Source organism: Eurosta solidaginis, chromosome 4 (genome assembly GCF_040869045.1).
Source record: "Eurosta solidaginis isolate ZX-2024a chromosome 4, ASM4086904v1, whole genome shotgun sequence".
Classification (NCBI taxonomy): domain Eukaryota; kingdom Metazoa; phylum Arthropoda; class Insecta; order Diptera; family Tephritidae; genus Eurosta; species Eurosta solidaginis.
The window spans coordinates 227,922,150-227,946,810 of record NC_090322.1 but is presented as its reverse complement, the minus strand read 5'-3'; the positions used below and the strand labels follow the sequence as shown (position 1 = coordinate 227,946,810).

General features: G+C 35.1%; 1 pseudogene; it reads right to left on the bottom strand.

Moving 5' to 3' along the window:
* Positions 1 to 18,317: 18,317 nt before the first annotated feature.
* LOC137248798 (protein retinal degeneration B-like) overlaps positions 18,318 to 24,661 on the bottom strand; it is a 56,012-nt pseudogene continuing 49,668 nt past the window's right edge.

Genomic DNA, 24,661 nt, shown 5'->3' with positions numbered 1-24,661 from the left:
ATGAAACCATGGGCAAGTGAATATGATGACGATCATGACGCATTCGAGACGAATGCATAGCAGGATGGCCGAATTGTGGGAATATAGAACAATCTACTTCAATAGTATTACACTGTACAGACTTTGATGTAATCGAGTGAGCGGATACTGAAATTTTCATTAACAGAAAAGATATAAATAGAGGAACAAGCAATCATTGAGGCGAGTTTCAATTTTTAAAATTTTCAAATTCCTTTCAAACTCTGTCACATTTTTTCAATTTTTTAATAAAAACCAATAATTGTAATAAACATTTATTCAAGTGACCGTATTTATGTAGTCTACTTTTAGGCAGCTTGTAAAATCAGCGAGTACTAGTACAGTTAGAGAAAACACGTATGTAATGAAGCACCTAAAAATAGAAAACACTAATTATCTTACAATCTCTGAAAACTCGTAGGTCCCTCTTTTCGATGAATTTTATGATTAATGTAATTCAAGGTGCCATAAACTGTCCTTACCTTCTGGAAAAAATTTAATCCAACGTTCCTAGATGCAATTTTCGCGTTCCTAGGGCCAATTTAACTTCCTTAACCCTAACGACATAGTCGTAACCATACCCATATCCATAACCAACTCCAATGTGATCGATTAATGGTGCCTTAACCTAAAAATTGTGAAAATTTCATAAAAATGAAGAAAACGCAAAAAATTACATATATATTCCGCAAAATATAAGCCTCTTAGTTATAACGTATCCAAAAAGTACGTACCCAAGGGCGGTTCACTAAAGAGCTGAAAATTTTAAAGAATAAAAAGTTTCGATCTTTCAAGTTGTTCGAAAAGACGGGTTTACATAACCATTACTCACAGTACTCGATTCTACGCTGCAAGTATTTTCAATTGAACAAAAAGTGTTACAAAGCTTATCTTGGTAAAATGAAAAGAAATATAACTTGCAACCTGAAGGCATTTTACGGATTTGTAAACTCTATTGAGACCAACGTTTCGCCTAATGAATACCCATACCATATTGATTCATGTTATTCAATCAGATCTCCATTTATATCTTCAAAAGATGTATTATCTTATTTAAAAACTTTAAAAGTATCATATATATACGGCCCTGATAGGATCCCGACACACTCTCTTAAACAATGTGCTGCAAGCATCTATCAGCCGCTAACAGATTTATTTAATTTATCTTAAATTTATGGCGTTTTCCCAACAATCTGGAAGAAATCTTTTCTTATTCCGCTTCATGAAAATGGAGGCAGGTCTTGAATAGAAAACTACCGGGGCATAGCAAAGTTATCTGCTATCCCAAAGTTATTTGAGGCTATTGTTACCCACCACCTAACATTCTCTATTTCCTCCATAATTGCAAGCTCGCAACATGGGTTCTGTAAGGGCAAATCACCTATCACCAATTTACTAGAATTTACCGCTCACGTTTCTAATGGATTTTGAAAAGGCCTTCACACTGATGTAATTTACACCGATTTCAGTAAAGCTTTCGACAAAGTATCACACCCATTACTTATTCATAAGCTCGGCCAACTCGGTTTTCAACCCCGTCTTATATGTTAGATTTCTTTGTATCTTGGTAATCGCACGCAAAAAGTAATCTTTAACAATACACTTTCTGGGGTCATCAATGTTTTTTCTGGTGTTCCTCAAGGCAGCCATCTTGGTCCGATTCTGTTCTTGTTGTTCATAAACGATATATTTAATACAATTAAATACTCAAAAATCTTGATGTACACAGATGATGTAAAACTTTTCAAATCATGTGCCTCGGTTGAGGAACATCCCTTGCTTCAAATGGATTTAAATCACTTGGTTACCTGGTGCAATGTAAATTATATGCCGCTTAATCTCACAAAATGTAAGTTCATGTGTTTTTCTCGGAGAATTTCGCCACCAGCTTCATATACAATTAACAACTATAGTCTAGAAATTGTAAATAATTTTATTGACTTTGGAGTCATGATGGATTCCAAACTTAGTTTCAATCTTCATATTAATGCTACAGTGAATAAATGCAAAGGTGTTTTTGCATTTGTTAAACGGTGGTCAAAAGAATTTAACGACCCTTACATAACTAAAGCACTTTTTACAACATTAGTTAGGCCAATAGCAGAATACGGCTCAATAATTTGGAATCCGCGTTATCAAGTCCATGCAGACAGTCTCGAATCAATACAAAAACAATTTTTACTATTTGCCTTAAGAAATTTTCAATGGGACTCTTTAACTAATCTTCCACCTTATACTAATCGATTAAAGCTTATCAATCTTCCAAAAGAAAGGAAATGTTTAGTGTAATATTTATGACAAAACTTTTAAATTGATCAATTTCAAGCCCATTCCTTCTGAATGAAGTGAACTTTTGCGTTCCCTCTCGGACACCGAGACACTTCAAACCTCTTCTACTGAAATAATGTAGAACGAATTTCGGACAAAATGAACCTTTTCGGCGTTTGTGCCAAGATTATAGCTCTCACTCAAACACATTTGATAGCTCGGACTCCCTTTTTTCTATAAAAAAGATTGTTCTCACCTCTCTTAATTAATGTATAATACGTTTGCTTCTGTTCTCTTTAAGTATTACGCTTGGCTGATGAAATCTCTTCTGTAGCTGAGCAGTCTCAGATCGCGACGCTTGACAAACCGCTGCCCATCAAAGACTCGGCAACAAAAAAAAAAACAAAAAAGGTTATTAAAAGTTATTATATATATATATATTTATAAATCGATAGCGTGAACAGGATTAGCCTGGTGTCATTGGGTTACTTGAAAACGTCCATTAATAAAAAAAACAAGTAAGGAAGGTTAAGTTCGGGTGTAACCGAACATTACATACTCAGTTGAGAGCTATGGTGACAACATAAGGGAAAATAACCATGTAGGAAATTGAACCGAGAGAAACCCTGGAATGTGTTTGTATGACATGCGTATCAAATGGCAGGTATTAAAGAGTATTTTAAGAGGGAGTGGGCCATAGTTCTATAGGTGGACGCCATTTAGGGATATAGCCATATAGGTGGATCAGGGTTGACTCTAGAATGCGTTTGTACGATATGGGTATCAAATGAAAGGTGTTAATGAGTATTTTAAAATGGAGTAATCCTTAGTTCCATAGGTGGACGCCGTTTCGAGATATCGCCACAAAGGTGGACCAGGGGTGACCCTAGAATTTGTTTGTACAATATGCGCATCAAACGAATGGTGTTAATGAGTATTTTAAAAGGGAGTGGGCCTTAGTTCTATAGGTGGATGCCGTTTCGAAATATCGCCATAAAGGTGGACCAGGGGTGAATCTAGAATGTGTTTGTACGATATGGGTATCAAATTAAAGGTATTAATGAGGGTTTTAAAAGGGGTGGTGGTTGTCGTATAGGTGGTCGCCTTTTCGAGATATTGCTATAAAGGTGGACCAGGGGTGACCCTAGAATTTGTTTGTACAATATGGGTATCAAAAGAAAGGTGTTAATGAGTATTTTAAAAGGGAGTAATCCTTAGTTCCATAGGTGGACGCCGTTTCGTGATATCGCCATAAAGGTGGACCAGGGGTGACCCTAGAATTTGTTTGTACAATATGGGTATCAAAAGGAAGGTGTTAATGAGTATTTTAAAAGAGAGTAATCCTTAGTTCCATAGGTGGACGCCGTTTCGATATATCGCCATAAAGGTGGACCAGGGGTGACCCTAGAATTTGGTTGTACAATATTGGCAGCAAACGAAAGGTGTTGATGAGTATTTTAAAAGGGAGTGGGCCTTGGTTCTATAGGTGGACGCCGTTTCGAAATATCGCCATAAACGTGGACCAGGGGTGACTCTAGACTTTGTTTGTACGATATGGGTATCAAATGAAAGGTGTTAATGAGTATTTTTAAAAGGGAGTGGGCCTTCGTTCTATAGGTGTTCGCTTTTTCGAGATATCGCCATAAAGGTGGACCAGGGGTGACTCTAGAATGTGTTTGTACATATGGGTATCAAATTAAAGGTATTAATGAGGGTTTTAAAAAGGGAGTTGTGGTTGTTGTATAGGTGGTCGCATTTTCGAGATATCGCCATAAAGGTAGACCAGGGGTGACCCTAGAATTTGTTTGTACAATATGGGTATCAAAAGAAAGGTGTTAAGGAGTATTTTAAAAGGGAGTGGGCCTTAGTTCTATAGGTGGTCGCCTTTTTGAGATATCGCCATAAAGGTGGACCAGGGGTGACCCTAGAATTTGTTTGTACAATATGGGTATCAAAAGAAAGGTGTTAATGAGTATTTTAAAAGAGAGTAATCCTTAGTTCCATAGGTGGACGCCGTTTCGATATATCGCCATAAAGGTGGACCAGGGGTGACCCTAGAATTTGTTTGTACAATACTGGCATCAAACGAAAGGAGTTAATGAGTATTTTAAAAGGGAGTTGGCCTTAGTTCTATAGGTGGACGCCTTTTCGAGGTATCGCAATAACCAGGGGTGACCCTAGACATTGTTTGTACGATATGGGTACCAAATGAAAGGTGTTAATGGGTATTTTTAAAAGGGAGTGGGCCTTCGTTCTGTAGGTGTTCGCCTTTTCGAGATATCGCCATAAAGGTGGACCAGGGGTGACTTTAGAATATGTTTGTACGATATGGGTATCAAATGAAAGGTGTTAATGAGTATTTTAAAAGGGCGTGGGGCTTAGTTCTATAGGTGGACGCCTTTTCGAGATATCGCCATAAAGGTAGACCAGGGCTGACTCTAGAATGAGTTTGTACGATATGGGTATCAAATTAAAGGTATTAATGAGAGTTTTAAAACTGAGTGGTGGTAGTTGTATATGTGAAGGCGTTTTCCAGATATCGACCAAAATGTGGACCAGGATGACCCAGAACATCATCTGTTGGATACCGCAAATTCATTTATATATGTAATACCTGCCAAGATTTTAAGGGTTTTTTATTTCGCCCTGCAGAAATTTTTCATTTTCATGCTACTTAATATGGTAGGTGTCTCAACCATTTTATAAAGTTTTTTCTAAAGTTATATTTCGCGTCAATAAAACAATCCAATTACCTTACCATGTTTCATCCCTTTTTTCGTATTTGGTATAGAATTATGGCATTTTTTTAATTTTTCGTAATTTTCGATATCAAAAAAGTGGGCGTGGTCATAGTCGGATTTCGTTCATTTTTCATACCAAGATAAAGTGAGTTCAAGTAAGCACGTGAACTAAATTCATTAAAGATATGTCGATTTTTGCTCAAGTTATCGTGTTAACGGCCATGCGGAAGGACAGACGGACGACTGTGTATAAAAACTGGGCGTGGCATCAACCGATTTCGCCCATTTTCACAGAAAACAGTTATCGTCATAAAATCTATGCCCCTACCAAATTTCATTGGTAAATTTTTGTTTAAAACACTCACATAAATGTAAATGCATAATGCTTTTCAAACGGTGAAAGACGGAGATCTAATAGAAATATTGTTTTTATTCAAGTCTAAAAATTTTTAATTTAAATTTTTACAGTTATTTCATTTTCCAATTTCTTTATAATTTTTGTTTTTGTTAACTAAAACCTTTGCTTTAGCCAAGTAAGCGCGATAGCTTTTGTCTTTTTGTTATGTTCAGTTGTGATGGTTTTTGCCAAAACTTGTAAATTTTTTAATAAATTTAAAGCATTTTCTTAATGCAATTTCAGAACATTAATTTATTTTCCGAATAGAAGCGTGTATTGTTTTTTTTTTTTTGTATTTGGTCTACATTTGTTTAGATTTGTTTCTGTTTGGAATTTATTTTTAAAAGTTGCCTCAAATTTTTGTCACTTTATTCACAGCTGTTTCATATTAAATACTCAAGTTTTTATTTTATTTTCTTTACTGTATATGATTGTATGTGTATATGCGAGTTAGTGCAACAGAAAATACACTACTGTACCGATAACATCTTCCCATGTATGATATAGAATCAGTAGTTTACATAAAAAGTATGGTCCTCTTTAAACATTGTCTATCTATCTATTAACCATTATCAGAAACCAAAACATTGTAAGCAAAGATAAGAGTTCTATTTAAACATAAACCAAATACAAACGTATACAAAACATAAACAAAACCAAATAAAATATTATCAGCGAACAAAAGATTCCTATTCAACCATTGTAAGCATAGATAAGACTTGTACTTAAACATTATCAGCAAGATCCTTTTTTTGAACATTATCAGCAGCCACTAAACAAAATATACCAGAGCATATAAATAGACGATTAAGCATAGAAATAAGTTAGTCTTCTATTACACTGAAGCATATGAACTTCAGTTTAGAATTCATTAAAGTACATATAGATACAAATAAAGTATATTGTTTTATTTAAAATCGAAAGTACATACTTAACTGGGGGCTCAATAAGTGAATAAGTGAATAATAAAAGGAACTCCTAAAAAATCAAATTCCACACGTCCTGAAAAAGAGGACAAGGAGAACCAGAAAATAAAACTGGACCTCTTCCGCAAAAAACGATTACAAGTGTTTGACCAAAGCAGGGGAATCATTATGGATGCAAGGTTAGTAACCTTGGAACAAGCTCATGCCGCTATAGAAGCACAATTAGCCCAGCTCCTGCAAGCGCAAGTACCTAATATCGAAGAATTCCAACCGATAAGTCCCAGGATAAACAATGCAAATGAAATAAATCTGAGACTATTCGAACGGCTACCAGTGTTCAACGGAGACACATCCAAATACAGGACATGGAGGGCAACCATTATATCAGCAATGAGTCCCATAGAAGACTTTATTAATACCAAACCATATTACGATGCATTATTTATAATACGTCGCACGAAGATCGAAGGAGAACCAGCAACTCTTCTACAGAATCATGGCACAGTGTTCCACTTACAAGCAATACTCAATCGCCTAGATTACAGCTACGCCGATACTAGAAGCTATAACGCCCTCATAGAGGAAATGAAAAGACAAATACAAGGAAAACAGACGCTATCCGAATTCCACAGCAAGATCTGTCAAATCTTTAATTTAGCAATGACTAAATGTGAAATTGATTACCCAGGGAATACTCACTCTCTACAGCAGGTCACAAAAGAAATGGCCATAGATTGCTTCCGCAATGGCATAAATTATGAATTTACTCAACACACTTTATATGCAGCAAAACCAAGAGATTTAGAAAGTGCATACGCAATTGCCACGGAGATTCTTTATAAAAGGCAGAATAATCCGATACGACGAGAAGCGTATAACTACCCTAAACAGCCACAAAATGAAAGGAGGTATCAACCAGGAGTTCAACCTATTCCCCATATGGGAAGATCAAACCCGACACCAATGGACGTGGATACATCAATAGGAAGATTCCGGCAATCCACGAATAATCAGCATCAACAACAGCAATCGTATCAACAGAATCCTTTCAGAAACAACTATGAACGACAAAGAGCAGGATATGCACCTTTTAATCCCAATAGAGGAGAACCATTTAAACGAAACCACCAACCAACGTCATCAAGATATAATATAGTACCGCAGAAACTACAAAGGATCAATCAAATAACGGATAATAATAGTGATCAGTCATTAAAGGTAAATATAGATGAAAGTGAATTTGAAAATAGAGCTACTTTTTTAGACGAGTAAATAATCTGCCGTGTCTTCAGATTATTTTACATGATAATAAAAACTTTTAGTTTTAATAGACACAGGCTCGACATTAAATTATATTAGGAAAAATATTCCAAATGGAAAGACCTTTCCAGTTAAATAATTTGTTAGTAGAACTCTGAATGGTTCAAACACAATAAACTCAGCTAAGAAGATAAGAATGCTAGGACAAGAATTAGTATTTTTTGAAATCGAAGAATTAAAAGAATTTGATATGATATTAGGAGAACAATCCTTGAGAGAAATGAAGGCTAAGATAGATCTGTTCGAATATAAAATGATGTATGTCAGGAGAACAGAGCAGAAGAAAAAAGAAATGGATGTCAGTCAAGTAAATTTCACAATAGATGAGAGCAAATATAAAAAAGGGGTTGAAGAAACTATGAGAATTAATGAGGAAACAAATCCTATTTTACCATTTACAACAACAATTGATGCCACGATTCGCACTAAAACTGAAGAGCCAATATGGACAAAACAGTACCCTTACCCCTTTTCAGACAATAATTTCATAAATAAAGAAATAAATAAAATGCTAGAGAATAATATAATTAAACCCAGTAAGAGTCCCTATAACTCACCCGTTTGGACTGTACCAAAGAAAGGAACTGACGAGTTAGGAAACCCTAAGAGAAGAATGGTCATAGACTTCCAGAAATTGAATAGCGAAACCATTACCGATAGATATCCCATACCTGATGTCAACATGACAATACAGAATTTAGGTAAAGCAACTGTTTTTACAACCCTAGATTTGGAAGCAGGTTTCCATCAGATAAAAATCAAGGAGTCAGACACCGAAAAGACAGCCTTTAGCATAAACGGAGCAAAATATGAATTCTTAAGGCTGCCGTTTGGACTAAAGAATGCACCTTCAATATTTCAAAGATGCGTAGATGACATATTAAGAAATTACATAGGAAAATTCGTACATGTATATATAGACGATGTGTTAATATATTCATCCTCACATGATGAACATATGGAACACATAAGAATTGTTATAAATGCACTGCGTCAAGCAAATATGAAGATTTCATATGAAAAATCTCATTTTTTCAAAGACAGCACTGAATATTTAGGACATATTATTAAACATAACAGAATAACTGTAGACCCACAAAAAATTGAGACCATAAAAAACTACCCTGTGCCTATGAATCTGAAAGAATTAAGATCATTTTTAGGGCTAGCAGGATGTTATAGAAAATTCATCAAAGACTACGCCAAGATTACCAAACCCCTAACATTGTTTTTAAGAGGAGAAAACGGTATCGTAAAGAAAAAGCATAGTGAAAGAATGCAAATAAAATTAGATGAGGAAGCCGTAAAAGCGATGAATATATTAAAAAAGGAATTACAAGCACAAGTCGAACTCTTTCAACCCGATTTCAATAAACCCTTTGATTTAACCACGGACGCAAGTAATTTTGCCATAGGAGCTGTGTTATCCCAAGGTAGAAATCCCATTTGTTTTATATCCAGAACACTAAGCGAGACGGAACAAAAATATAGCACAAACGAAAAAGAGTTATTAGCCATAATTTGGGCACTACAAAAACTCAGAAACTATTTATATGGACGATCAGACCTTACAATCTATACGGATCATCAGTCCTTAACCTACTCTATTTCAGAGAAGAACCCTAATAATAAACTAAAAAGGTGGAAAAACCAAATAGAAGAATACGGTGCCAAATTGGTATACAAACCAGGTTCTCAAAACATCGTTGCGGATGCACTAAGTCGGCAACAAACAATTAACCGACTCAGAATCGCAGCACTCTCAACTCAGCTCACCCACTGAAACCATAAGAAGGGTAGGCACTAGCTTAAACCATTTTAATAATCAAATTATTATCCAAACTAACAATGGATTAGTAAGAATAGAAAGTAAAAATATATTCGGAAAATTTAGACATACCATATACTTCACAACTATAGAACAATTGATAAGTGATATTGAAGGCGTACTACACCCAAACAATATTAACGCCATAATCACTACCGAAGAAATTCTATACAAAATAAAAACTACACTAGTACAAACTTTCCCAACCACTACTTTTGTAATAACAAATGCATTAGTCAGAGACATCACTGACGAAAATGAACAGAATGAGATAGTTGAACAAATACACAGAAGAGCACATAGAAATTATAGAAATAATATAAAAGAACTGTCTGAGAGCTATTACTGGCCTAACATGCGAGATATGGCAAAGAAGGCAGCACAAATATGTGAGATATGTAAAAAATGTAAATACGACAGACGTCCTAATAAATTACTTTACGGAAAAACACCAATACCAAATGAAGTAGGTACACATCTGCACATGGATAAATTTTTTATGGACAACCAAATATATATAGCTACAGTAGATAGATACTCAAAATTCTGCTATATAAGAAAAATACCAGATAAGAAAAACTCATACATATATTTGAATGAAATACTATCCCAAATATTCCCATACGCAACGAACCTAACAACTGATAACGACCCGACATATGTTAATGTAGTAGCAAAATCCTTATACGATCGACTACATATACAGCACACAGCAGTGCCACCACAACATTCCACAACGAACGGTCAAGTAGAGCGGACGCACAGCACAATAGTGGAGCTAACTAACTTAATAATAAAGGAAACCAAAGGTAAACACGAAGAGGTAATATTCGAAGCAGTACGACAGTACAATAAAACCATTCACTCGGTCACAGGACATAAACCCGAGGACGTTTTTTTCAACAGGGGAGGATACGACTATACAGTCATCAGAAACAGAATTCGTTATAAGCAAGAAAGAGATATCACCCAACAGAAGGCACCGAACAAACAAATTATTTACGAGAAAGGTGATATTATTTACGTTAAGAGAAGCCGAAGAAATAAAAAACACGAAAGATTTATGAAAAAAATAATTGAACAGGATAACGGTAAAACAGTCACAACATGATAAAAGAATAATACACAAAGATAACATCCGTACGAACTAGAAATGAATCTCACAATGATAATAATCTTGCTGTGCATAAACAGAATTAGTTCAGACACAAGTATTACAGACCTGAAGGGAAAAGATTATATATTAATAGAAACGAATCCAGCTTTTATATTTGATAGCTATGATTATTCATATCATATTACAAATTTAACTAGAATATTAACACCTTACCAAAATATATTAAACTCAAAATATAATTTAGATTCAAATCCTGAAGTGAAAATATTACACCGAAAAATTGAAATATTAATAAAACAGATTAATCCAGTTAATAGATTTAAAAGAGGATTAAACGCTTTAGGGACAATATTAAAATGGATAACAGGTACACCAGACCACGATGATGAAGTAGATATACAGACAAGAATCAATCAACTAATTGAGGGACACAATAAACAAAAAATAATAAATAGTAATTTCGAAAAAATGTTAAACAAATTAAACCCCAAGGATTTCTCTGAAAAATTAATACTCACAGAAGTCTGCAATGAACTTAATACTCTCCTAACTACAATTAATTTAGCAAAAAATAACAACTTCCTGTCAACTTCATTGGACTTAGAAGAAATTACAGAAATCATTGCGAAAGAAAAAACAAATGTTTTAACCATAAATATTTTAGAATATGCAGAAATTAAAATTGTTAAACTCAAACAAAACTTTGTAACAGTTTACAAATACCCAAAAATCAAAGAAAAATGTGAACAATTCTACATCCACTCATTAGCTTCAAAAAAAGGAAAATTAGTTATGGATAAAAATATGCTTTATGTAAAGGAAATCAATACGTAAGAATCAATAAATGTAAAGATTTTATAGATCAAACTATATGTAAGCAGAATAAAAAGGACAGATGTACAATACAAATATTAGAGAAAAATAATGCTCAATGTAAAATGATAAAAGAAAAGAATCCACCCTTTATTAATTATGGTAACGGAAACATTATTATTAGCGGATTGAATATATTAAACAACGAGATTTTAGATGGAGATTTTTCAATTTATTTCAAAACCAATATAACATTAAATAACGAAGTATATATAAACATTAGGGAAACTATGGTAAAAATACTCCATAAAAAGCATAAAGAAAATCTAGATATATTAGAATACTTAGAATCTCAATCAGAATACAAGTTCAATAATCTAGACGAAATATTATCCATATTTGTACCAATTGAACAAAATCCAATCAAGACTACATTTATAACTATATTAATTATAACCCTATTAATCACAATAACCAAACAATTATTAGGATTTAGAGTAAGGAGAAGGAATATACTTTATCAAAGAGCACTAATACAATGTCAAAAAGACCATGAAGAAAGAAAACAAAAATTACTAGAGTCCAAATTGTAAATGAGGACATTTAATTTTAAGAGGGAGGAGAGTTAGTGCAACAGAAAATACACTACTGTACCGATAACATCATCCCATGTATGATATAGAATCAGTAGTTTACATAAAAAGTATGGTCCTCTTTAAACATTGTCTATCTATCTATTAACCATTATCAGAAACCAAAACATTGTAAGCAAAGATAAGAGTTCTATTTAAACATAAACCAAATACAAACGTAAACAAAACATAAACAAAACCAAATAAAATATTATCAGCGAACAAAAGATTCCTATTCAACCATTGTAAGCATAGATAAGACTTGTACTTAAACATTATCAGCAAGATCCTTTTTTTTGAACATTATCAGCAGCCACTAAACAAAAGAAACCAGAACATATAAATAGACGATTAAGCATAGAAATAAGTTAGTCTTCTATTACACTGAAGCATATGAACTTCAGTTTAGAATTCATTAAAGTACATATAGATACAAATAAAGTATATTGTTTTATTTAAAATCGAAAGTACATACTTAACTTGCGTATGAGTATGTATAAATTAAATTTTTTTGTAATTTGAGTAACTTTGTTAATTTGCTAATAAATACAATTTGAACTTTGTTCTTTGTCATAGGTTTTTTGTTTTTTATGTTTACATGATGTATGTGTGTGCATACATACATACATATGCATGTCATGTATATATGTATGTATGTATATCATGAAAATTTGTATGTGTTTTAATTTTACAACAAAATATCAAGACAACCATGTTGAAATATTTTTTTGTATACTGAAAGAATCATTTTTAAAATAGCCTTCAATTTTCGTCCTAGAAATGATTTCTCTACAGAATTTGTGTGTGTTCTGTATGAAGCATTATTAAAATTTTATAATAAAGTTTTTTCAAAAATATTTTCTTATTCTGTTAGCTGTTTTTTTCTAAACTTTTCTCATTTGTTTTTCACGTTCCTTTTTTTTCATTTTAATCTATTTAACATACATTTAGAAATTAGGTTGATTGAAAAACCATCATACAACAGGATTAAACAGTCTTTCTTGCCAGGTACCTATAAGATGCAAATACAAAGTAGTATTTCAATGTATTTTCGGAAATAAAATAGTTTAGTATGGTTACCTATTATTGAAAATATATAAAAATATAATATTGTGACGACTATGAGTGACACTAAGTGATACTCACATCCCTAGTCTGATGCTAAGTAAATAAAGTCACAACAACAATAAAGCAGACAGTCACTTGTATCCACATAAACGAATCAATCATTATGTATACACATATGTAGGTACACGCAGCTGAGAAGCAAGGCACAACCATATGCAGACATCTTATTTGAGATGCTCCTAAATGTAGGCAATCATAATTGTGGAAGTGTCGCTCACACATACAAGCATGTGGTATGAGAGAAGCTATAAAATCGTGCCATTTTAGTTATAGCTGAGAAGTTTGAGAGCTCATGGACAATACTAGTAGATTCTAGAAGATGCGAACGAGGAAACCAGAGAGTATAAAAGGACGCAGATGTAGAGGCGCTGGAATTCAGTTTGATTTGAGTTGTCAAGCAGTTACGACTAAGACGATATCTAGCGAGCAATAGCAGTATTATTTTGAAAGTCAGTTTCATTTAAGCTATCAGTTTGGTTAGTAAGCTATTCGTTGCACAGTTTGTGTGTTATTGTGAAGTATTTTAATAAAGGCCATTTTTCCATTATTCAATATTGGAGTTATTTATTCAACAGTTTAGCGATACGAACCAAGCAGAAGGGCAAATAAGAGGATTTGCAAGCAAATTCGTTACAATATAATCAAATAATTATAATTTTTTTTTATATATGTACATATATATCTATACAATATGTTTACATATAACTACGCGCATTCTTCGTCATATTGGCAAGTTCGCTGTCTGAGGACTCTATCTATGTATCTATTACAGGACCTCTCAATTGATGATATATATCACACAACTAGATGAAAACAGCGACCAACTTAAAAAATCGTGATGTTCAGAAAACGCGAAAAACTGTCTATCTCTCCCATATTAGGGAACTACGCTTCCGCCGCCGCTGAATGTCAAAAATATCAGTGCGTCGGCGGCAGCGTTCGGCCCGATTCTATATTTTCTCCTCTTTTAAGACTGTCTAGTAGACTGGGTCGATTTATTAACCGATATCGCGCCATCTATTTTTCGATAGGATTTGGGCTCAGGAAAAAAAGTTCCACTACGCATACCAAAAAAAAAATTTTGAGCCTGCGAAATTACATCGATTTTTTTCGATTTTTTATGCATTTTTTTCATTTTCAAGGCTCCAAATCATTTTTTAGGTATTTTTTTTTGTGTCAATTGGCAATGCAAAATTGGTAAATGCAGTTTTTTGAAAAAAAAAAATTCTTTTATGGAGATTTAGAAGAAATCAACTTTTTTTCACAGGCCCGAAAATTATTTTTTTGGGTATGCGTAGTGGAGCTATTTTTTCCTGAGCCCGAAAAATCGATGGCACGATACCGGTTAACTTTCGTCAATACTAATCGACCCAACCCACTGTCTAGGCCATTTATTGTTCATATCGAAAATTCGTACCATATGGTCGAAAGGGGTATCAAGGGATGTGCATCACTGTCTTTTATACAAATCCAATTACGAAATTTAACACTTTCTAACGGTTCGAAAGGTATTTGAGCAAACAGACGCTTTCAATGCCAGCTTAACACGGATTTCGCATCACCGAATTCACCAAGTTATTAAAACAAAACACTTAACGAAAAGTTATATAATAAATTTAAATGCTCACTTCGCATAATTTGTTCAAAAAATTAATAAAGAACAATGAATTTAAATACAATGCCCCAAGTCGAACATGCTTCCAAATTGTTCTCAAGTTGTTAAAAAAGCAAGTTTCGGGTAAAAGGTGCCGTTTTTTTTAAAAATTTTATATCCCGAAAGAATAAGCGAAATCAGTGATGCAAAATCCTTTAGTAGGCTCCAGTGGTTTAAATTCTTCTTTGAAATGATTCTCACCTCATACTTAAGATGAAGTTCTATGCACGTATGAGAAGGGTTTGAAAAATCACTTTATTTTCTTAACTATAAAATAGCGTCTAAAATCTTACTTTTGATTTTCATTCTTCATTATTAAACACCCAAGTCTCCCGGTTTGACATTTCGTAAAGCTGGCGGCCCTATCCCCAACTAGTCCCATGGAGTGAATCACATTGTATATATCCTATCAACCATGTCTAAATATGACCTACACGTTACGGCTCCTGTTACAAATGTGAATACGTAGGCACATATTTTAACCACGTTAGGCTTTGTCCTTCGTAAGAACACTCAAAGTGGTGAAGCAAAAGATTTCTAAAGACAGTCGTACAAATGACAAGGTGTTCTACTACTCTAACGTAGGGGATATTCTGAAAACTGAAGGCGGTCATCCATAATGAGCTCTTATATCATAAGACCGGAAACGAAGATTATTGAAGTCAATGTCTCGAACACAAACTTAAATAGTAACCGGAACTAAATTGACAACTCACAGAGCGATTTCGGTCAAGTTATTCGGGTATTCACGTTGGGCGGACATGACACACATTTTTCTTAATGTATTAATAATTGCAATTAAGTAAATAATTAACACGTTTTATATACTTGCCATAGGTTAACTAACTCTACATACTATTTTCTAATTATTGTATTATTATATAACTGTTCTAAAACTACTTACTGATATTTATAATCTATCAGAGTTTATAGAAAATTAAGAAATAAATGGCGTATTCTGGCCTGGCTATCAGGTCATCATCTAATGTGTTCAAATTGTTTATTTATTAAAAAAAACAAGCTATGTATGGAAAAAAATGTTCACCCTGTTAACTTGATAACTAGACCGACTTAAATACCCGCAATACCAATAAGGGAAGCCGGTGAAAGTGCTAAACGAACAACAGAAATTAGCCAATTTGATATGTTATTTGCCGACTGTGTTAAAAAGGATGTTCCATATGGCAGCGTATCCGGCTCATAATCTTCAACGAGTTTAGAAAGAGAAAAAGGATGGGACATAAACAGTAACCTTAAAAAGGACCTGGGTAGTCCTTAAAATGAAGGCTAGGCTTTTATTTCAGATAACAGCCCCGCGAAGGGGGGAAAATACTCGAGATGGGAGGCATCTTTAATTATTTTAGTCCAGCATAGCAATGGGCTAATGATCGGGTATTATACTTCACAAAACTACTGAAATAAAGCATTAAAACAAATATTTAATTGGCGAGCCGGACCCGTACGCATCTTGCGCAGCCAATGTAAAAGTCTCTTATCAAATATCAACGGAAATCAGCTGTTCTATCAGTCCATTAAAACTTACAGCTTGCGCTGCCATCTGGCTTATCGTAGCAACTGCCGGTACTGCAGTGAAAATATTCACAATAGTGCCATAGTACAAATAGATTTTTTTGTGTGCTCATAATCGTTTATTTTTAACAAATTATTTGAATAAAATATAGCTAAACAAAAGCACTACGACCAAAATTTCCCAAAGCTCGCTAATAGCAGAGTCTCCATCTTTACAACCAAAACTTTATTTATAGATTTGTATTGCAAATAAGAGCGAATAAGGGACCCGTACATAAAAACAGCAATTAGAAATAATATATATGATTATCCCTTCAAGGGGTGAGTCATGTGGACTGGCAATCAACCAAAGAAAAACGGAGCTGCTTTTTTTACGCGAAAATACAAGGTCCCTTTTTCACAACACCCACCTTTGGGAGAATACCGATGGCACTTTTTGCTAGGGTTAAGAATATGGACATCATATTGGACAGGCGGCAGTGTGGTGGTATGCCTAGCACACCACGGATCCTGGGTTCAACTCCTTGGCAAAGTAACATCAAAAGTGTGGAAAAAGTTTTCTTCAATTAGAAACAAGTTTTTCTAATCGGGGTCGCCCCTGAAAACACTCCGAGTGTATTTATGTCACGAAGAGCTTTTCAGTGAAAGCTCATCTGCCTTGCAGATGTCGTTCGGAGTCGGCATAAAACATGTACTTACCGTCCCGCCACGGTGTAAGAAAAATTAAAACTACGCAATTTGGAAGAGAAGCTCCGCCTTAATCTCCTGGGAGGTAAATCGCACAAAGAATTTTTTATTTTTATTTATATATTTTTTGGACGGGAAACTGTCCTGGAGAGAAAATATGGCTGATAGGGTTAGGAAGGCTTCGGTTGTCTTGGACCTACGGTAAGAGCTGAAGACTCTCATCGATGGTAGCTAAGCCAATTTTTCTCTATGGGGTAGTGGTATGCGGGGACGCATTTAGCACGGCGAAGTTGGTCGGGAAGGCCGGTGCTGGAGTTTGTTGTCAGAGTCCCGATGTAGGCCGCAAGTTTAAGTTGTCTGAGCACTGCAATGTCGTCTAAGTGCTACTACGGTTACACAATTCAACATCTACTCCTATAGCCATGCAGCTATTAAAGCCCTTAACTCAACTGTGGTGCGATCGAGGGTTGTGTGGAATGCCTGAACTCGCTTGAGGCTGCGTAGAACTATTTTAACTATTAATATCGTCTAGTTCCCGGGACATAGCAAAAAACATGGCACCTGGGCCGCGGAACTCCTATATCTGTATGGAACACGGTGTATCCCTGGCTATCTGTGATGTGCTCTTCTTTAGATGGGCGCGAGTCAGTTAAACAAAAACTGGAAGTGTGTAGCAAGCGGCTTGCTGAAATTATTGAGTTCAGCAAGGCTTTATCTTTTAATGGTGATTGGGGTTTTGACGGCTCATTTTCAAGTGGAATTCCATGCAGTACGTCTCAGTATATGAAAAACGAGACGATTTGAAATCATCGGAACACTTCATGCTCGGCAGTCCAGCTTTTTCCAGAGCTATGCGAAAGTATTTCGGTCTCGGCTTACTAGGGTCTCTGAAGGACTTATCCAGTGTCGATATCGGTCTTATTCGAAACTTCATCATTGCCAAGCAACGGTTTTTTAAATATCTACAGCTGGGGTGGCTACCTTTCAGTTGGCAATTTTTATCAAAAAACGTAAGGATAAAACTAATCTTAAAATCCATGTTTGGGCTTTGAAATAAAAAATTGACGTATCAAATTTTTTATTATACATTTCTTTTTGCATGATGTTTTCAGAAAATTTATCATAAGTCAATCAGGCTGCTCATGATCTCGTTAATTTTCTGGTTAGACAATTCAGACAAGATACCTACATATGTACTATTTTTTTAATATGACTCTTGACACTCCGTAAGAAGGGTCGGTAATCTGTTAAAGCCATTAAAAAATCTTAATTTATTTAATTTTTCGGTTTTCTTTTTCTTTTTTTTTTAACGAAAATCCCTTTAAAACTTAAGGTCCAAGAACTTATGTTTTGACAGTGTTGTCAGGTTTATTTCTTTGTAGCTTTCCAATTTTGCTCCCATTTCTTCTATTTTCAACTAGTTTTATTCAATGTTCAATTTTCTTTTTTGAACGAAAAAAATTTTTATTTATATTTTTTAATGAAAAAAATTAAAATTTGAGTTTTCCTTTTGCGTTCATTATGGCAGGAAAATTTTCAACATGCGTTCTTTCGCCAGCGCCAAAACGACGCAAAGGTCGAAGGTATTCGGGCCTTTAGAATTAAATAAATAAAATTTTTTAAAACAACTAAGCAGTTCGCAAGGTTTCCGATTCTAGGAGATAATTATAAAATATATTCGGTTAACTGTTTGTTTGTATGGACTTCCAAAAGTATCACACGGTATTTGATCTAAGCATCAGGTTTTATCTAACAAGTTGATCAGCATTAACGCGCTGCCTGTTAAGGTAAAGTCTCTTATACAATTAATTACGTCGTTTTGCACTCTCATTGACGACATACAATTTTTAATAATAATTTTACTTACCACGTGACACATTAGGCATGTTTTACGTCAATATTTTATTATTATAATGATTTTCTTTTATGCATTCAAACCGATTTAATTCTAATACTGTACTAAATAATGCAATTAGTCGAATGCAAATGATTCGGTAAGTGAACAATGCTGAGCTCTTGCTTCATCACAATCAATCAATACTCTATTACTACGGACACTAAATAAGAATGCGTTCTCATAAATAGTAGTTACACTATATAGGATTATTTAGTTAGGTAGTAGATATACAGTTATAGTGTTTTTTTTTCTGATCTTATATTCTTATGCTTATTGATGCTGGACAAACATTGAAGCGAGCGAGTGCTCTATGAGGGAACATCTGTAAGTGACGTTTCGTTGATGAGCGCTAAGCTTCAGAGGCTGCGTGACACTTTTATGTTTTAATTTTTTCAAAATTTTAGTTGCCATATATCAAGAATTTAGATGGACGTTATAAGTTTTAATTTAAATTTATTAATTAAAATTTGTATCCCAAAATTTCTTTTCTTGTGTTCCGCTGCTTCAAAGCCAAGTTATATTTTGCGCAGGCGCGCTATAAAGAACATCAGTCGCTTTTAGCACAGCGTTTTGTTTTATTTTAAGATTCTCTTTATTTAGTATTTTTTTTTTTTGTTGTTTGCATTTAGTGTAGACTTATGTAGATAGGTTTTTCGTTTCAGGTAACCGCTGCGTACGGGCGACGATAATCCAGTTTCGTAGCTATTTTATGGAATTTGATTTTGTTGATGTGATTTTTATGCCATGATTATTTTTATACTCAGTTGAGCAGAGCTCACAGAGTATATTAAGTTTGATTGGATAACGGTTGGTTGTACATATATAAAGGAATCGAGATAGATATAGACTTCCATATATCAAAATAATCAGGATCGAAAAAAAATTTGATTGAGCCATGTCCGTCCGTCCGTCCGTCCGTCCGTCCGTCCGTCCGTCCGTCCGTCCGTCCGTCCGTCCGTTAACACGATAACTTGAGTAAATTTTGAGGTATCTTGATGAAATTTGGTATGTAGGTTCCTAAGCACTCATCTCAGATCGCTATTTAAAATGAACGATATCGGACTATAACCACGCCCACTTTTTCGATATCGAAAATTTCGAAAAACCGAAAAAGTGCGATAACTCATTACAAAAGACAGATAAAGCGACGAAACTTGGTAGATGGGTTGAACTTATGACGCAGAATAGAAAATTAGTAAGATTTTGGACAATGGGCGTGGCACCGCCCACTTTTACAAGAAGGTAATTTAAAAGTTTTGCAAGCTGTAATTTGGCAGTCGTTGAAGATATCATGATGAAATTTGGCAGGAACGTTACTACTATTACTCTATATGCGCTAAATAAAAATTAGCAAAATTGGATGAAGAACACGCCCACTTTTTAAAAAAAAATTTTTTTTAATTCAAATTTTAACAAAAAATTTAATATCTTTAATGTATATAAGTAAATTAAGTCAAAATTCAACTCCAGTAATGATATGATGCAACAAAATATAAAAATAAAAGAAAATTTCAAAATGGGCGTGGCTCCGCCCATTTTCATTTAGTTTGTCTAGAATACTTTTATTGCCATAAGTCGAACAAAAATTTACCAATCCTTCTCAAATTTGGTAAGAGCATAGATTCTATGGCGGTAACTGTTCTCTGTGAAAATGGGCGAAATCGGTGGAAGCCACGCCCAGTTTTTATACACAGTCCACCGTCTGTCCTTTCGCTCGGCCATTAACACAATAACTTGAGCAAAATCCGATATATCTTTACTAAACTTAGCCCACGTACTTACCTGAGCTCACTTTTTCTTGGTATAAAAAATGGGCGAAATCTGACCATAACCACGCCCACTTTATCGATATCGAAAATTACGAAAAATGAAAAAAATGCCATAATTCTATACCAAACACGAAAAAAGGGATGAAACATGGTAACTGGATTGGTTTATTGACGCAAAATATAACTTTGGAAAAACCTTTGTAAAATGGGTGTGACACCTACCATATTAAGTAGAAGAAAATGAAAAAGTTCTACAAGGCGAAATCAACAGCCCTTGGAATCTTGGCAGGAATACTGTTAGTGGTATTGCATATATAAATAAATTAGCAGTACCCGACAGATGATTTTCTGGATCACCTGGTCCACATTTTGGTCGATATCGCGAGAACGCCTTCACATATACATCTAAGGGCCACTCGCTTTTAAAACCCTCATTAATACCTTTAATTTGATATCCATATCGTACAAAAACATACCAGAGTCACCCCTGTCCCACCCTAATGGCGATATCTCGAAAAGGCGTCCACCTATAGACCTAATGCCCCCTCCCTCTTAAAATGCTCAGTAACACCTTTCGTTTGATACCCATATCGTACAAACATTCTAGAGTCACCCCTGGCCCACCCTAATGGCGATATCTCGAAAAGGCGTCCACCTATAGACCTAGTGTCCACTCCCTCTTAAAATGCTCAGTAACACCTTTCGTTTGATACCCATATCGTACAAACATTCTAGAGTCACCCCTGGCCCACCCTAATGGCGATATCTCGAAAAGGCGTCCACCTATAGACCTAATGCCCACTCCCTCTTAAAATGCTCAGTAACAGCTTTCGTTTGATACCCATATCGTACAAACATTCTAGAGTCACACCTGGCCCACCCTAATGGCGATATTTCGAAAAGGCGTCCACCTATAGAACTAAGGATTACTCCCTTTTAAAATACTCATTACCACCTTTCATTTGATACCCATATCGTACAAACACATTCTAGAGTCACCCTGGCCCACCCTAATGGCGATATCTCGAAAAGGCGTCCACCTATAGACCTAATGTCCACTCCCTCTTAAAATGCTCAGTAACACCTTTCGTTTGATACCCATATCGTACAAACATTCTAGAGTCACCCCTGGCCCACCCTAATGGCGATATCTCGAAAAGGCGTCCACCTATAGACCTAATATCCACTCCCTCTTAAAATGCTCAGTAACACCTTTCGTTTGATACCCATATCGTACAAACATTCTAGAGTCACCCCTGTCCCACCCTAATGGCGATATCTCGAAAAGGCGTCCACCTATAAACCTAATGCCCACTCCCTCTTAAAATGCTCAGTAACACCTTTCGTTTGATACCCATATCGTACAAACATTCTAGAGTCACACCTGGCCCACCCTAATGGCGATATCTCGAAAAGGCGTCCACCTATAGAACTAAGGATTACTCCCTTTTAAAATACTCATTACCACCTTTCATTTGATACCCATATCGTACAAACACATTCTAGAGTCACCCTGGCCGACCCTAATGGCGATATCTCGAAAAGGCGTCCACCTATAAACCTAATGCCCACTCCCTCTTAAAATGCTCAGTAACACCTTTCGTTTGATACCCATACCGTACAAACATTCTAGAGTCACCCTTGGTCCAGCTTTATGGCGATATCTCGAAAAGGCGTCCACCTATAGAACTAAGGATTACTCCCTTTTAAAATACTCATTACCACCTTTCATTTGATACCCATATCGTACAAACACATTCTAGAGTCACCCCTGGCCCACCCTAATGGCGATATCTCGAAAAGGCGTCCACCTATAGACCTAATGCCCACTCCCTCTTAAAATGCTCAGTAACACCTTTCGTTTGATACCCATATCGTACAAACATTCTAGAGTCACCCCTGGCCCACCCTAATGGCGATATCTCGAAAGGGCGTCCACCTATAGACCTAATGCACACTCCCTCTTAAAATGCTCAGTAACACCTTTCGTTTGATGCACATATCGTACAGACACCCCTGGTCCACCTTTATGGCGATATCTCGAAACGGCGTCCACCTATGGAACTAAGGATCACTCCTTTTCAAAATACTCATTAATAGCTTTCATTTGATACCCATATCGTACAAACACATTATAGAATCACCCCTGGTCCACCTTAATGGGGACATCTCGAAAAGGCGTCCACCGATAGACCTAAGGCCCACTCCCTCTTAAAATGCTCAGTAACACCTTTCATTTGATACCCATATCGTACAAACAAATTCTAGAGTCAGCCCTGTCTACCTTTATGGCGATATCCCTAAATGGCGTTCATCCATAGAACTATGGCCTACTCTCTCTTAAAATACTCTTTAATACCTTTCATTTGATACACATGTTATACAACCACATTCCAGGGTTACCCCAGATTGATTTTCCTTATTTTGTCTCCATAGCTCTCAACTGAGTATGTTATGTTCGGTTACACCCGAACTTAGCCTTCCTTACTTGTTTTTTATATATATGTTGCAATTATTTGAGCGATATTGGTGGTGGTTAGGTGCGCATAGAGAGGATAAAGCGAGAAAGAGATGCAAAACGCACGCGCACAGTGGATGTGGTTGTAGATGATGATGGGAGCAGGTGATCAATGTATTTTTTTTTTTTGCAGAGTTTGATGACGTATATAAGAAGACATAAAGAAAAGATTTGATGAGTAAAAAGCATAAATGCTGACTTTTGTATATATGTATGTATGCATATTTTTCATTAAAATTATATGATATAATATATACACATAAATACGTTATAGTCTAATAGACGCCAATTATGTGTAACAAATGATCCAATTATTGTATTTTGGTATAACAATTACTAACATAAATTCTTACAGCTAATTTAATTGAAAATAACCAATTTGAGTATTTTGTGTTTTAATTATTTAATTTTGTTTTGGTTTTTTAAATAATTTATTAGTTTAACCTTTAAAATATAGTTTTATACCCAGCTGTGCTATATATATTTTGTGTAAATAGCAATATTTGCTTCCTCTAATGTAGGGGCATGCACACTCGCTCAGTTATACAAATGTGTGTCAATGAGGTGAAACAACCTAACTCGAGTTCAGATCATTGTGGATAAGACAAGTGTGATAACTTCTCCATAGACGTCAAAATTACAAATAGAATAGATCACCTGATTTTTTATTGACTATCGCTGTCTCATTCTGTATCTCTTTGACGGATAAGATATCACACTTGTTTTATATATATATTATTTATTTATATTATATTTATATTTATATTTATATTTGAATTCTTAGGTTTTTCACAGCGATTGATTTTAATTTTCAAATCAACTGCTAGGTGGAATATCACCCTATATCCACCGTCAGTTTGGAAACGCCCTATCTGAGAATATTTTTCAAAAATATCCCGCTTCAGAATTGGTTTCAATAACACCCTACATATCTGAACTTAAATTCGATAATAGCTGGGGCATTTATGAAACAAATCCTGAGAAAGGGAATTCTTTTACCAAATTCAGAGATGGCGAGCTAGCAGTGGAGATAGGGGATAGTCCAATCAGCCGCCGAAATGTTCTCTCACCAAAATAAATAAGGACGGGATTGTCTTCGGCTGTGTCGAAGACTTCATACCTGTCATGAATGGAGTCTTATCCCATTCGCAATATCCGAATAATCGGCTGTATAAGATATGTAATATATTCAGAATAGATGTACATACTTAAGCGATATTCACGGTAGATCTTAAAATATATAAATTTGGTGTCACGTTGTTTGTAAGGGATGGACTCCTAAGCTACTTAATCGACTTCAATCAAATTTCCACACCGTGTGCAGTTTGATCCAAATTGAAAGATAGAATAGCGTTCCTGTGAAGTTCATTTCCGCGAAGTGGACCAGGGACCTTTCTATTCAAACAAATTATATTCAC